General features: G+C 41.0%; 1 pseudogene; it reads left to right on the plus strand.

Moving 5' to 3' along the window:
• Positions 1–548: 548 nt before the first annotated feature.
• Positions 549–12641, plus strand: LOC106837323 (small ribosomal subunit protein eS6-like; annotated as a pseudogene).
• The last annotated feature ends 381 nt before the right edge of the window (positions 12642–13022 follow it).

Raw genomic sequence — 13022 nt, forward strand, 5'->3', positions numbered from 1 at the left:
TTGTATGCGAGTAATTAGAAAAAATTAATTGACAATTTGCCCTCAGCCTAGCTCTGTCCTCAGCCCAGAAAGCACAAATGTTGAATTTGTAATTAAATGAGAAGAATTCCCAGGCTGCTATGGAATGTAATTGTAATTAGTTCCTGATATTACTTTCTTTAGACCAGTTTTCAGAAGTATTAAAATATTGATTTTTTAAATTTTTACTTAGAATCAATTATTTTTTAATTTCGATAAAATAAAAAGACATTATAAAACTGTTGGAAACAATTGAGTCATTCTAGCATAAATCTGACCCGAGTGAGCCTATCAATTTCCAGAAGTCTCGTTTATTATACTCTCTGAATCTCATGAGCCACGTTTACCCCGTGGGAAACTGAGGACAACACGGGGCGAGCTGCTCGGGATGTCTGCGAGCACAGATTCAAAAGCCAGCCCTGCCCGATGTGATCCTCCTGTATCCTGTTCTCTCCCCGCTTCCAGCCCCACCAAGTGGGTCTCTACTGCTAATGATGTCTCATACAAGGTGCTGTCTAACGCAATACACGATGCATGCGGGACACCGTATCCCCAAATGTCAGTGCACTGATGAAAAGGTAAAGAGGAATCTTATGATTAACTGGAGGATGTTAACCATGGGTCAAAATTCTACCTTGACTTGAAATTTAGTGGCTCTTCATTGAAAACAAAGTATTCAAGTGCCTGGGATGTGCAAGGCACTGTTCAAGTTGCCAAAAACAGGAAGGGAGTAAATCCCTGCCTGGGGAGTTCCTAATTTGATGGATAAGCCCAATGATAAGCAAGTGCAATCAGAATGGGAGCTGGAAGGAGAACTAACAGGCCCTATAAGAACGTGTAGTGCACTCTAGATCCACACAGGATGTGCATCCAAACATAGGCATACAGCTCAAGAAAAAAATCTACGGAATTAACCATCACCTACAGAACCGTGTCCCATTAACTTCACTGTGATGTTTCAGTGTGCTTGTTGGTGGTGTTAGAGTCCTGAGAAGACATCACGATGATCACTAAAAAAGCAGTGGCTGGAGCAGTATTTCCCCAACGGGAGGATTCCCTGGTTAGATCATTTTGAGGCGCATGGCATCCTCTCTGCCCTTGGAGGTTCATGACACACATGAATGTATTAAAAACTTTGAGAAATCCTGCAGTAAAGAAACCTGCCTGCCTTTGTATCACTCTGCATTTCAAAAGCATTTAACCACAGGACCCCTTGTCTCCCACCTATTCACGTCCTACAGCGTTCACTTTGGATGCCGAATTAATGTCACAGGTTTTAATCTTGTAAATATATACCAGTGGTGATCCCATGAAGTCTAGAAAAATGACAAGTGAATAAAACAGCTATCAATATTAATTCAGGATTTTAAAATGGAAAGTAACCTTGTGAGACAAACAATATATTCCTATCATTAAAGAGAGATGCTAAAACATGGGTCAGATTCAAGGCTGTTTGCCCTCAGCTTAGCTCTGTCCTCGGTTCAGAAAATATTTATATTTCTAGAAGAAAAGGATTTCTATTTTTAAAATCCATGTCTCCTTAGATGAGCTGTGCATAGCAGGCACCACCAAACCAGACATTAATTACAGAAACAGCAGGATCTAGGAATGGCTGGGTTACCCAAAAATTGTTTCCTGAGATCCCATTTTTTGTTTATTTCCTTGCTTAATTCATAATGGGAATACCTGGTTTCTGCTAAAACTGACCAAAACATTATCCAATGACAATATGGCTGCTGTGTAATAAATGGAGTTATAAATAGCATTTATTTTCTTTCCTCCAAAAGCCCCTTTCTTTTGAGGTCTGGCTCTTTTGCATGCAGGTAAAAACTCTGTCGTATTTCCCCCCAGATCTATGCATAAGATTTTTTTTTTATGTAGCAAAACAATGCTCTAGATTGTCACAACCTATTTGAATTATTTTATGAATCTCCTTTAGAGTATTGAGCAAATGGGTACCGATTATTAAATTAATTTCCCACATTTTATTGATAACAAAAAGAGGAGTCCTAGATAGCACTTATTGGAAATGTGCACTATGAATGTGAGCGGATCCTCTTGAGATTAGTTATCAAGTAGCAGTGCTCTTGGGTTTTGTCTCCCATAGATAAATTGCTTAAGTGGAGTTCCTGAATCAGAATAGGACAAAACCCATGAACAATGGGGACCAGAGTATATGCCACTGCAATTGGCCTAGCCTCAAAGACTAATTAGTTAGTTAATTCATTTAATCTTAACTGGTTTTTCTAAGGTTAAATACAGCCAGATGTCAGAGACGTAAATTGTGGTCCTTATAGCACTTTGCTCAGAATCACCTGGCGTCTGAATAGGCTCTTCACAGACTTACTGAATATGAAACTCTACAAGTCGTGCTTAGGAATCTCTGTTAAATATGCCTGTTGGGTCCCCAAACACCAAAATCACCTGTTGATAAGACAAAAGAGTGTCTTTGTGGGAGCTGGCCCAGTGGCTCAGTGGTTAAGTTCAAGTACCCCACTTCGGCCACCCAGGGTTCACAGGTGCAGATCCTGGGCATGGACGTACACACTGCTCATCAAGCCATGCTGTGGCAGTGTCCCACATGCAAAATAGAAGAAGATTGGTGTGGAAGTTAGCTCAGGGCCAATCTTCCTTGCAAAAATAAATAAATAAATAAAAGATGAGTGTATTTATAAAAGCAGTAAGGGAAAACACCACTTGACAGAGATTTTGTAGCATCTCAGAGAGGAAAGAGTTCAATTAAGATTGCAGAAAGAGGATGATGTAATAGTTTAGGATGTAGACATAGTGGACATAGTGAGGTGAAGGTTTTGAGTCAAGGGTTTTGAAGAATTTGGGAGAATATAGTTATTTGGTGCTGTCTGTTGAAGAATTGAACTGTCTGATGCTCATCTAAAAGGGTTTTTAAGGAAGTTTCTGGAATGAACAATGAAATTATAGTAAAGTCATGATGATGAAGACAGGAATACCAAGCTATGTTGGTGAAGACAATGGAATTCTAAAGTCACGGCAATGTAGACAAAGTTGTGTGAGTGCAGATGCTCTTGGTTCTCAGCTTCTTCAGCCTGAGCTGAAGGACAGACCATTAATATCTAAGACCATGATCAAGCTACAACTTCACTGTGATTTGAGGTGTCCCAATCCAGTCGAGCTTCCAGTGCGATTTTTTCAACTCCTGTGTCAGGTTTCCTGTTCTTTTTGTTGTACGGTCATTTGTTGGATCATCAGATGGACAGCAGCTACACACAGAATGCAACACTCTGGAGATCACAGAGCCGAACACTGCAACCTAGACAAATCGTAAGAAAGGCTTACGATCAGAGTTTGTGGTCTACTTCTCAGCCAGGGACCGCAAGTACCCAAACTAAACCAAGAGAATCGATCCCATCACCCATCTGAAGAGCCTGCAGGATGTGCTACGGGGTTATTAGCAAAAGTCTCTAAATTCCTCACTTCCTTATTTGCATCCTGCATCTCATTAGCAATATTTTGGCTACCAGAGAGGTTTGGAAAGATGTAATCACAACATTCGTCCCCTAAAATAGTGCCTTCTTTCCATGAGAGGTCCACAGTACTTTTAAACAGCTCTACTCTGAACCACCGGATATTTTCCTGTTAATCTAAGATATGTCCCATCAACAAACAAAACTAAGTCTTAATTTTCTTAAGTAGCCTCTAGCATATCTATTCAAGGGCCTAGATAGTTTGCAAACAGATGTTAGACAGTCATCAGTGGCCCCTTCTTGAAGATAATGGAAGAAGAGCAGCAGGATTCAAGCGTTACAACAATGCCCAGAAATATGTGAGGGAGAAAAGAACAGGATTCCCTGGGAAGTGAGCCTACTTGGCAGACAGCAACAAAGACTATCAACGCGAGCAGCCACCACTTTAAAGAAGACCCTCAAAATCAAGTCGAGAGAGAGCCTCCACTAGTTCAGCTGCTGTGGCAGTGCTCCTAACGAGACAAGACTTGCACTGGGTCAAGACACAAACTAGAGTGAGCTCTTGGTGTCTGCTGATTCACAAGAAGTTGAGTCAGAAAATCCAGGCCTTGCACAACTCTCTCATATTATATATAATTAGATAAGCCAATGATAATTAGATAGGCCTAGAGTGGAAGGTTTTTGAAGAGTTAATGTTAGCTCATGGAAGGAGTGTTTGTGCTTAGATTCTCAGAGAAGAGGATGGTCACCGAGGATTTAACTGAGTTTTACGGTGATGGGGAGATTTGGAAAAGCTGGGAACTGCTGTAGCCAGTGAGATCTAGGGATCCTCTTAATAGCCTCTCAGTTACTGGGCTGGGGAAGTTTTGAAAGGCCAAGGCTGCTAAGGGAAAGAATTTACGTCCTCCGAATAGGTCATGTTCTAGGTAATGAACTTGACTTTAACAAAATTGTAGCTTCTCTTATGACCTTTCTGAGCTAAAACAGTAAGCAGCTAGATGGAATCAATCTTCGAGTTCACCCCATCTTAAGAACACAGCAAAAGGTCATGCACTTATTGGCTAAAAATAGAATCACGAGGAATTTAGGTCCTTGAGATTGTGGTTGAAGACTCGGGAGAAGTCGGAGGTGCGGCAATCATACCTTTGGCCATAACAATGCAGATATATTGCTGATTTTTCCGGGAGAAGGCAAACAAATATTGATTATTTCAACCTAAGGGGGCACTAAAACAAGCAGAACACAGATTTACTAGTGTAAAATTGTAGCCTCAGGAGCCAGCAAAAAGAAAATAGCATTTGGGTTTGGTACTACAGGAAAGCAGGGAATAACTATTCTCATGTCCTAGACAAATATATACCCCATCCGCTGGGTTTTTAACAGGGATGACACAAGTGTTATAAGAAATGCTGCAAGGTGTGATAAGTCCCTTGTCCATTAGACTTTTGGCTACTGGTTGTAGTTCATCTTTAACTCTAGCTAAGAGGGTATTGTGCAAGTTTGAGTTGACATTTAGATGGGGCAGTCTTAACCTTGATGGACGCAGCCCCAGTAATGCTACCTATATCAGTAGAATATTTTGCCACAAGAAATCTGGTGCCTCCTTGAGATCTGTAATGTGGGATTAACTGAGATATGCAGACCTTGGTAAATCAATGTCCGAATTAGCTCTGCCATTATGATGAAGGGGATTTCAAGAAAGGATCTATTAGCATAGTTAGTCTGGCATTCACTTTGCACAGTAAACCACTCCCCAGGAAGTTAGCAGGTGTGTCTTCATTAGGAGGAAAACATGTTCCTTGGTTAAAGATCCAAGCATGACAGTTATGGACGGGGACACAGGGAGTGTCTGAGGATTATGAGAGACACCCACCACCTGAGTGTTCTAATGGTTCTGTGCTCTCCTCTAACAAATTCTAGCGGTTTGCTCTAAAGGCAGGGCTGTATGACAGTGGTAGGATTGCAGGTGGATATTGCAACACCAGTATCAATAAAAGATTTGCAAGTTTTCTCTTAATATTTAGAGAAATTTCTCCTTGTGAATTTAAGGCTAAAACAGGAAATTAAATGCTCTGTCCCCCGTTGGAGCAGCCTAACTGATTATTCACTTCATTTTGTTCCTACAGTTTCTTGGCTAGCACAAGGTCATTCTTTTCCCAAGGCATTTTTGTTTACAGCAACTACTCGTGTCTTCATCAAAAGACTGCATTTTTCCTTATAGAATGACTGGGGTGGAAACATCTACCAGTTTTTTGTTGTTATTTTTGTTTTCTGTAAAGCCACAAATTTATGCTGAGTCTTATTCTGGCTTTGTTCTAAGCCTTTTTCAAAATATTCAGCGAGGTATTGGAGGCTTGGTAATGGGGCTGCTTCTCATTCTAGTTTTCTATTTCATATTAAATCCCCTCTTTCTAGTTTAAGACTATTGGCAAAAAGTGAGAAGAAAGCTGGGGTCCCATCTGCCTCAGGATCTACTCCTAAATTCTGCCCAAAGGTCGTAAAGAGCCTGTCCTTGAAGTATCAAATGAACTCATCTTTGCTCTGCCTACGAGACCATGTCATGGCCCAGTCTGTTTGCAAAGGAAAGTCTGGGCATAACCATCAAAAGATTGTGCTCAGTACTTCCGGCTTTCCTAAAGCTCTCTAGATCCCCGTGTAACTAGGGCTCTTTTTAGTTGCCCTTGAGATCTTCCCATTCTGCCTTATTCTCCTGATTTTCTGCATCTGAGTTTTCACTAGTGTACTAATTAATTGGTATAAATCTGGAAGCCCCAGATTATTGGTTTCTAAAACTATCCTATACTCCTCTGCAGATTTCTTTCTGTATTTTATAGGATTTGGAAACTCTTTGACAATGGCTCTCAATTCAGAGTGAAACCTGGGCTTAAAATCAACCATAAGAGGTTTTCCCTGTTCCCAGGGCAGTTTAATTTTAGGAGTTAATTGAGCTTTGGGAGCTTCTGGCCAGCCAGGCAGGAAGGGGAGTGTGCCAGAGGGAGAGAAAGAGTAGAGGGAAATGAAGATGTATAGTACGATGGAAAAGGATAAAGGCTATTAGGTTCATCTTGTGATTTGAAAGAATCAAAAAGGAAGATAGTTTTACGTTTTCCACATTTTCGTCTTCTTTGGCCAAGAATTTCCTGAAGGAAACAATTTTGGATCTGAATTTCTTTTAGATGCTTTCTTATACCAATCAAAATTGGTAGACAGTTGGGTCTACCCAACTGAAATTTTGTTCTCTTTTCAGTTCTTACGTGCCTCTCAAATGAACAATTTTGATTCTCTCACAAGTTCTCCCAAAGTGACTACTATAATTCTACCTGATCCCTGGTAAATTGTGTCATTTAGAAAGTTAAGCTCATGATTTGGAGTTGTAGTGTAAAAAATGTGAGAACTAGACAGTCGGCACAGAGGGGATGCAGACGTAGATGTGGATGGTGACAAACCCATAGGAGTCTGGAAACGGTCGGAGGGGTGGTTTGTGCACCTTAGGGCTCAAGCCCACCAGCCTAATGGCCAGGCCATCTCTGAGTAATCATAGAAGATGGAAAAGTTTGGAGAGATCTTTCCCAGAGCTGAACTCCATGGACAAAACAAATCAAGAACGAGGAAAGTCCTCCTAGGCTTGGGATGTGACCAGGACAGTTTGTTCAGAGGACAAGGTCTGATAAGAAACCTTCTGAACTTCTCAGGTCCCAGGACCAGTTTGGTAAAGGGACTTTTTGGGACCTCTGCTTATCCTCTTTTCCATGAACTTTCCTCTTATAAATGTACAACGGAATGACAAGGACAGAGAGAAACAATTGCTTATACTAAGGCAGTTTGCACCAAGAATAATTTGTTTTTTCCAAATATGAGCAGATAATAGAGAATTCCTAAAATGGGCCCTTTTTTCCTAAAAGTTAAACTCAGCATCTTGGGAGCTCACCATGAGTTTTTGATTGAGTAGGTTTTGGGGTGGGGCAGAGTTAAGAATTTGCATTTCTACCGAGTGCCCTTAACAGGAGGTCAAGGGGACTCATGTCCTAGTCAAGGGTCTTGAGCTACTACAGTGAGGAGGTCTAGATCGCATCTTGGTGGGAGCTCCCAGATTGGCAAATGCTGGCTCCCTGAAAAAAACCACTAAAATAACCTGTTGATAAGACAAAGCTGAGTTTATTCTTACCGTGGTAAGAGAGAGCAGCTGCTTAGATAGGGATGTACATGGACTTTTGGAGTCTGGTTTAAGGTGGATCTTTCAATGCATGTGTTTGATTAGGATTGGATAAGTATCATGATATAATAGTTTAGGATTTGTGGACACAGCAAGGAAAAGATTTTGAGGCAAGTGTTTTAAAGAGCTATGATGAGGTAACAGATGTTTGATACTATCTGTTGAAGAGTTGAACAGTTTGACATCATTTAAATGGTGTTTGGGGAAGTTCCTGGAATAAGCAATAGAGTTATTTGCAACTTTTATCTTCCTGGGCAAGAGATTCTTGGAATGGTAAAATTGCGTTGACAAAGACAGTAGAATGCTAAAGTTATGTTAGTGAAGACAGCCTGATAGTAAAATCGCATTAACATAAGCAGCTGTGCGTGCGTAGATTTTGGAGATGTATTTTTATACTTCTCAGTTAAAGCATTGCGTATATACAAATTGTAAATACCCCAAGTTGACTGCATATGCAATTGTCATATTATTGACAAAAATGGACTGCAAACTTAGCAATGTCGATATTAAAATCAACCAGTGAGCATGCAGTTAACAGGGTTTAAACAGCCTATTGAAAACTACACTGTGATTTTGATATTTTGAGTCCAAGAAAGCCTCATGTCAAGGGTCAAGAAACAGAATACATAATTTCTTTTGGGGGATGAGGGATGGGGTTGGCTGTTTACTTTACCAACTCAAACACAACACACAGATTTGTTTGACTTACTTTTGGATATAAAGAATTTTGGTGCAGGGGATGAGAGCAATGGTCTAACGTATTTAGCAGAAATCTCAGTAACCTTTAATCAAATGAGAAAATGGTTCTCAAATTTATGGGGGAAAAAGAGCTGTCATTGATAAAGTGGAATCTTCAGACAAATATAAGCTGATCCTTCTAAGCAATGTAGTCAGTAAATTTAGGCTTACTTTCAGATAGTGCTTCTCAAAGTGTTGTCCCCAGGCCATCAGCATCAGCATCACCATCACCAGGGAACTTGTTAGAACTGCAAAGTCTTGCTCGCACTTCCGACATACTGACTCAAAACTCTGGAATTGGGTTCAGCAAACTTGCTTTAGCAAGCTCTCGAGATGATTCTGATACAGCTTCAAGTTTGAGAGCCCCTACTGTAGGGCAGAATCCAATTGTACTGAAACTCAGATCACCCCACTCAGATCAATGTTTCGGGCCCCAAAGTTTACAGGAACTGAAGAAAGCAATCTGAAAGTCAACTGAGGGTGGGAGATTGTTTATTATGTTAACAAATTATAGTTTACAAATTTTTTAGAGGTATCTCAGGGGCCATAGAGTTAAAAAACAACTGTTAGTAATTTTTTAAAAAAGATAAAATTGCGACTCTCATAACATGACAAATATAGAATGAACACATTTCAAAACTTTTATATAACTCATTAAATTAATGAGAGAACCAAAGATGTTAAAACCTTTACTTGAATATTTCAGACTGAGGCAAAAGCAACAAGGTTAAGACCAGGGATTTGCAATTGAGAAATATGTGGGTACACGAACTTTCTCGGAGGAGAAAGTGTAGATAGGAAAGAGTAGATATCCAGTGCATTTAAGGAACTTACAGATCAAAAAAAGACATGAATATTGATTAGGAGATTGTTAAAAACTTTAAGAGTACATTTTTAGTAGAGAGTATATGCAGATCACAGGGGACTAACTGAATGTGGGGGGTCATGAGAAATGATCTGTATTAACTTATTTAAGAAGTATAGCTATAAAAGGGAAAGAGAGTTGTAATATGAACCATAGAGCAGCAGTGGAGACACATAACATCCCTTTAAGATGGAGTGTCCATTTCAGAGCATTCTGGTCTGCAAGGGCAAAGTGCCAAGACAAGGGAGAAGAAGCTAAACTCAGAGCAAGAGAGACCGCATCTGGAATCTTAGTATTCTCTCTCCATTAATCTATGTAATACCTGTGAAGAGCACAGAATATAAGAAAGTTCTGTTTGCAGTTAACAAACTGGAAGCATCGCTGAAACTTCACTTTGGGTCCCAGATCTTCTCTCTAATAGAGAGTTGACTATATCCATTCTACTAGAATAATCTGTCTCTATCTCCTTCTTTTTTTCTCTCTCACACACAAACACATACACATATAAACACACACACACTCAAAACTCAAAGGCAAGGGGAGTTGAATCTACTTCTCTAATTGACAAAAAACCTCCCTAAAGAAGTTACAACACTCATTTGTCTGTAATCATCCCCACTTGGCCCCCATTTACCATTAAGCCTCAAGGAAAACAGGAGGAAAAGATGATGATTTTTAACACAAAGAAAGTAACCTTGTTTTTATAAGAGGGACTTTTTCTATTTCCAACAAGGAGCACTTCCTGGTCCTTTGAACAGGAAGCTTTCCTGTTTAGCCATTTTTTAAAAGTTAGTAAATCCCCAGTGAGCAGTACAGGACGTCCATCATTGACCATTTCTTGGTCTGAGGTCACCATTTTCTCTGTGATTCACAATAACTCGGCGTTTTCTTCAGGAAATCATGAGATGATTCCTTTAACATAATTTCCCAAAGAGTTAAGAAAGAACATATACTGTTACTGCTGAACTCTTGCAAATATGTTTAATTATGGCTGATATTTAATAACTACAGAACTGCATGCCTTCACGCTCTCATAGATGACTTCCCCAATGGAAACCTGTCCCGAAATCTGCTCACTTGTTAATTGCCTCTTGCAGTGGGCGGATGCATTCCAGCACCTCTGAGCCCCTCAATCCATTCTTCCCTGGCACCTCACTGGAAATTAAAATATAAATCCTGCCTTTATTGAACACTTTCTATGTTGTTAGACACTTGAACTGGACTTGTTACATGCACCGCTCCAGTTCTCATAAAATCCTGCTGGGTACGTAATTTGGTCCCATCTGACAGATGAGAGAACCTGTTTGGCAAGGCTACTTTCTCGGCAGGGAACAGGGAGCCCTCGGCTCTCACTCCCGATATGCCTCACTCCAAAGTTATGTTCTTACCTCAAAACACAGTCTCTCAAAAGAGCAAGATAATTCAATACCAGTTAGGTTAAAACTCCAGTGAGGCAAGGACATGATGACGTAAGGTTTGGGAATGACAACTGTGTTGAGTAGAACTCCGAGTTTCCCTTCATGTTTATTACAAGATGGTGGCTTAGATAAGGTGGCTTAGGTTTCTAGTGCTGTCTATAACTCTCTCATGTCAGAGACACTCTGGGCATCCAACCACGTCTTTCCTTTTTTCCACAGGTGCAGAGGGCTGAGCTAATCATAGCCTCTGGTTCATGTCACACTATTGCCCAGATTGGTGCTAGAACCCTCTCCTGTTTCTGTCTGATTATTTCCTTTTATCACCATTACTCACTCTCGCTTCTATCCCCCCACCACCAAGGCAACATGTTAATGCGTCTGATATTATCTTCTTATTTCATATGTTCTTGAAAACCCTTATCATGGTGTCTGTGCCCATGTGTAGATATTGAGACCTCACCATGAGGCATTATCCTGCACTAGAAACATCCTAGAGACTGAGACTGCAGACTCCAGTCCCAGCTCTGCCCCTCACCAGCTAAAGGCATCTCTGAGGCCAGCTCTCCTCTGCGAACCTGTTCCTGCATCTTGAAGTGAGGAGAAGTCTACCTGCCTTGCCTCTATCTCAGGGTTGTAAGAACCCAATGTGATAAGGATTGTAAAGGCATTTTTAAGCTATAAAACATTTTAAGCTATAAAGCATAAAAAGCTCACATATATGGTTTCATCTCAGAAATCATCTGTGCTACGAAAACTGATGGCTGTCTTGATAAGGCCACTTTTTGAAGTTGCTCCGTGTAGGAGAAATGTGATTCCGGGTTGTTATGGGCTGAATTGTTCCCCTCCCAAATTCATATATTGAAGCCCTGACTCCCAATGTGATTATATCTTGGAGATATGGTCTTTAGGGAGGTAATTAAGGTTAAATGAGGTCATTAAGGATGGGGCCTTAATCCGATAGGACTAGTGTCCTTATAAGAAGAGGAAGAGACACCGGAGATCTCTCTCTCTTCCCAGGCACAGAGAGGAGGCCGTGTGAGGATAGAGTGAGAAGGGCTATCTACAAGCCAGGAAGGGAGGTCTCACCAGAAGCCAACCCTGACAGCACCTTGATATTGGACTTCTGGCCTCCAGAACTGTGAGAAAATGAGTTTCTGATTCTTTTTTGTGGTGCCTTGGAGGTGGTCAGCTCCTTCAGGGTGAAGCTGAACATTTCTGTCCCAGCCACTGGCTGCCAAAATCTCATTGAAGTGGACAATGAATGCAACTTCGTCCATTTTATGAGAAGCATATGGCCACAGAAGTTGCTGCTGATGCTCTGGGTGAAGAATGGAAGGGTTTTGTGGTCTGAATCCATGGTGGGAATGACAAGCAAGGTTTCCCCAAGAAGCAGGGAGTCTTGACCTGTGACCACATCTGTCTGCTATTGAGTAAGTGGCATTCCTGTTACAGACTGAGGAGGACCGGAGAAAGAAAGCGCAAATCTCTGCAGAGTTGCATTGTGGATGCCAATCTGAGTGTTCTCAACTTGGTCATTGTAAAAAAGGAGAGAAGGATATTCCTGGACTCATTGATGCTACTGTGCCTTGTCACCTGGGGCCCAAAAGAGCTAGCTGAACCTGCAAACTTTTCAATCTCTCTAAAGAAGATGTTGTCCGCCAATATGTTGCCAGGAAGCCCCTAAACAAAGAAGGTAAGAAACCTGGGACCAAATCACCTGAGATTCGGCATCTTGTTACTCACTTGTCTTACAACACAAACGTCGGCATGTTGCTCTGAAGAAACAGTGTACTAAGAAAAATAAGGAAGAGGCTGCATAATATGCTCAACTTTTGGCCAACAGAATGAAGGAGGCCAAAGAAAGACTCCAGGAACAGATTACCAGGAGACGGAGGCGGTCCCCTCTGAGAGCGTCTACCTCTAAGTCCGAGTCTAGTCAAAAATAGGACTTTCTAAGAGTAACAAATAAATAAGATCAGACATCAAAAAAAGAGAGAAAAGTTTCTGTTGCTTAAGCCACCCAGTCTGTTATGGCAGCCCAAGAAGACTATAAGACAGAGGCACTCCTTGGCCATGTAAAGAAATGCAAAGAAAGCAACTTTAAAGGCATGACTCGTAACCCTGGAATCTTGCTGACACCCTGGAATGACAACATAGTCTCAATAAGAAGTAAATTTGCATTATATTTAACTTCATATGTGCTAGAGGGCACTTCTGGAAGGGAGTCACAAAATCAGGGCTCAACACTGCTCCAGGTGACAGTGGGTTGGGAAAGCATCCATTAGGGGGGATCACTCACAAGACCCAATGAACCAAGGGCTGTTTCT

This window comes from Equus asinus, chromosome 1 (assembly GCF_041296235.1).
Source record: "Equus asinus isolate D_3611 breed Donkey chromosome 1, EquAss-T2T_v2, whole genome shotgun sequence".
NCBI classification, from domain to species: domain Eukaryota; kingdom Metazoa; phylum Chordata; class Mammalia; order Perissodactyla; family Equidae; genus Equus; species Equus asinus.